Source organism: Galeopterus variegatus, unplaced genomic scaffold (assembly GCF_000696425.1).
Source record: "Galeopterus variegatus unplaced genomic scaffold, G_variegatus-3.0.2 Scaffold558, whole genome shotgun sequence".
NCBI lineage: Eukaryota > Metazoa > Chordata > Mammalia > Dermoptera > Cynocephalidae > Galeopterus > Galeopterus variegatus.
Genome location: NW_007726669.1, coordinates 828667 through 832332, shown reverse-complemented (window position 1 = coordinate 832332; position 3666 = coordinate 828667). Strand labels below are relative to the sequence as shown.

The 3666-nt window shown below is 45.7% G+C and overlaps 1 protein-coding gene across 1 annotated transcript in view; it reads right to left on the bottom strand.

The window, feature by feature from the left end:
* Positions 1 to 95, bottom strand: part of NEK3 (NIMA-related kinase 3) — a 25044-nt gene extending 24949 nt beyond the window's left edge. The window contains exon 1 of the mRNA XM_008570020.1: positions 70 to 95. The gene's annotated coding sequence lies outside the window, so the exon portion shown is untranslated. The remainder of the gene's footprint in view (positions 1 to 69) is intronic.
* Between the last annotated feature and the right edge of the window lie 3571 nt (positions 96 to 3666).

The window sequence follows — 3666 nt, the reverse complement described above, 5'->3', positions numbered from 1 at the left end:
CCCCCCACGCCGCGACCGCCGCCGCGCTCCTTCCTCCAGAGGTGGCCCGCCCGGGCGGAGCCCGCTCACCCGCTGCGCTGGGGACCCGAGTCGGCGCCTCACGCCGGGGACCGGTGCGCTTCCGCCGGGCGGGCCGGCGAGTCGTCTCTAGGGTTGCTGGCGATGGAAGCTGCCTGGGTCTGGCGGGAGGCACTGTTCTCGGAGTAGCCGGGCCTACGAAGAGCACGTTTTAAAGCTGTTGTTCCAGCTGCCCTAGAACAGTAATATTGAGGGAAAGTGTCGCCCAGTAACAGGAGTTCCGTCTCCAGTTTAAGCGAAAAGCCCATATAGATAAGTTTCATGGGCACAGCACTCAGTGGTAGTGCTTTCTAGCTGCGTGACCTGGGGAAAGTGTGGAAGGAAGGCAGAATGATGTCCTCTCCCAGCTCCACGCTCCCAAGATGTCCCCATCCTACTCCCTGGAACCTGTGCATTTGTTCCCTTAGGTGGAATTAAGATTGCAGATGCAATTGAGGTTGCTCATCAGCTGACGTTATAATAGGGAGATGATCTTGGATTATCCGTGTGGGCCCAGTGTAATCACAAGGGTCCTTTAAAGTGGGAAAGTGGGGCAGAAGAGGAGGTCAGAGTCAGTGACAGATTTGAAGATAGAGCAGGACTGCAGGCGGCCTTAAGAAACTGAAAAAGGCAAGGAAACAAATTGCCCTCTAGACTTTCCAGAAGAAGCAGTCCTGCTGATACTTTGATTTTAACCCAGTGAGATCTATCATGGATTTCTGACCTCCAGAATTGTAAGATAATAAGTGTGTTGTCTTAAGCCACTAAGTTTGTGATAGTTTGTTACAGCATCAATAGGAAACTAATACTGCAAATAACTAAACTTCTCTGTGTAAAAATATAATCCTACCTCATAGGATTAATGTGAACAATGTCTAGTTATACTTTACTTGTGTTAGCAGTGGAGAGGGTCTGGGGAGGTGGGATGGCTGCCTCAACCCACCCCATCCTCTACCAGAATCTTGACTATGCCGCATGAAAGAATTCAAGAGAGTCGAAGTAGAACGTGAGAACAGGTTTAACATAAAGAAATACTTCACAGGGAAAGTGCGGGCTGGCTTCAGAGAGTAGTGTCAGGGGCAGGGAGTTTAATACAAAAGTAAGAAATACACGCTTCACAGACAAAGTGAGGGCTGCCTCGACAGAGTAAGCAGCAGCAGCAGCCCGCTAAAGGCAGGTTTAACACAAAATGGTGTGGTATGCACATGTCACAGGCGAAGTGTGGGCTGGCTCCAGAGAGGGTGAGCAGCACCCCCGCCCTCTTCCTAGATTCTACTTTTATCGTTTGGTTATCTATATGTATTCATGCTATCTAATGAATATTCAACTAACAGCATGGTCCCCAGTTATGTAATAGGTTATGTAATATACCCTTTTATGTGCTCAGTTGTTCTCTTTAGAACATACTTATTGTTCAGATTCTACTGAATACACTTCAAATATGCTTGGTGCTCTCTAGCACCTTCAGTGGAAGGTCATTCATAGGATTAAACTCTTTTCTACCAAGCATGCTCAGCCACTGGAATTACATAAGTCTGCCTTCTGTGATCTCAGTCTCCACCTATTGGTGCCGAAAATAGGTGCAACAAGCAAAAGTAGCTCAAGTCCCAGAGGAGGGGCCTATATACCATGTCAGAGTTAATATAGAATTATTCTGTAGTGTAGTGATAAGAGTAGGGACTCTGAAATATAATGTTACAAATGGTCAACATTTGGAACTTCTGCACTGCATTCTTTGTACTCAATAAAAAAGAATGGGTTTCAATTAAAAACAAACAACAAAAACTATTACATGTGCCTGTGCCCAGAATGCTGCTATGGCTTATATTTCTGTGGACTACTGCTCCTGAGGATTGAGCAATGGGCACAGACTTCAACTATGTCATAAAGTGACAGCATCAAGGTAGAAGGTGATAAAGGTGCCCAACTCTCTTCTTTCCCACCAAATGTTGACAGTCATGAAAGGGACTTCTTTCCTTGTTCCCTCAATATGTTAGTTTGCTAGGGCTGCTGTAACAAGGTACCACAAACTGGATGGCTTAACAACGGAAATTTATTGTTGCACAGTTCTGGAGGCTACAAGTCCAAAATAAAGGTGTTGACAGAGTTGGTTCCTTCTGAGGTCTGGGAGGGAAAGATCTGTTCCAGACCTCTCTCCTTGACAAGTAGTTGGCTGTCTTCTCCCTATGTCTCTGCTCATTGTCTTCCCTTTATGTGTGCTGTCTCTGTATCTAAGTTTTCCCTTTTTATAAAAAGGACATCAGTCATATTGAATTAGGGGCTCACTATAATCTAGCATGACCTCATTTTAACTATTTACATCTGTAACTACCTTTTCTCCAAATAAGGTCACCGCAAGTTAGGACTCCCATGTATCTTTTGGGAGGGAGGTCACAATCCAACCCATCATTCAGAAAGGATAGACCAATGAGGGTGGGGGAGAGGGAATACTAAAAGCAGGACTGGCTCCTTTTCCATACAGCTGTTGCCTAGCTGTGGCCTACCCAGTGAGGGGAGCATCTGAACTGGGTAATGACTGGAAATAATAAAATGCTGTTATTATAGACAACATATACAAGCTGCTAAGGGCTGGGTACTGTTTTAAGTGACTTAATACAGGTAAAGTGCTTAGAGTAGGACTAGATAAGTGTTAGCTATTAGCTCATTTAAGCCTCAAAACAACCCTAAAGGTAGATACAGTTATTACCTCTGAAGCACAAAGCTCAGGTCATAGAACCAGGATTAGAACCCAGGCAATATGGTTCCAGAGTCGGGCTCTTAACTGCTACACTGACATAATGTCAGAAAGAGAGATGTTGTAGTGGGAAACAGTGTCCAAAGCTAACAGTTAAAATGTCTGAAGAGGGCCGGCCCGGTGGCGCACTGGAGAGTGCACCACTTGGGAGTGCGGCGGCGCTCCCGCCGAGGGTTCGGATCCCATGTGGAGACCGGTTCCCGCTCACTGGCTGAGCTTGGTGTGGGCGCGACACCGAAGGTTGCGATCCCGTTGCCGGTCCCCGGTACGGGCGCGACACCGAGGGTTGCGATCCCGTTACCGGTCAGTAAAAAAAGACATAAAAGGGAAAAAAAAAATGTCTGAAGAGGTTCCACTGGATTTAGCAACAGGAGGCTCATGAGTAATATTGAAGGTAGTGATGTGATGGGGAGAAACCAGATTGAAGTGGTTGAGGTGGGATGGTCAGAAGAGGCAAGGAGTGTAGTATACTCTCAAGAAACTTAGCCATGAAATGAAGGAGAGAGGGTGGTAACTATGGGTAGAGGGAAGCAAAAGATTATGAGAGTGTATTATTAATGGGGAAATGGTAGGTATAGTTCTTTATGTTGAGAGATAATAAACAAATGGAAGTAGAGAAAGGATGAAAATATTAGAGGCAGAGGGGACAAGAAAGATCTAAGTGAGACTGAAGGGGCGACTTTTGGAGCCCAGTGAGACAATTAGCCCTGGACTAGATGAGAAACAGAAGATTTGCTTCTGAGACAGGAAGAGGAGATAAGGGTGCGTATAAATGAAGACACTACTAGAAAAGGCAAAGGAATTTTGAGAGCCTCCATTTGTTGTATAAAATAGAAAATTAAGTCATCTATAGG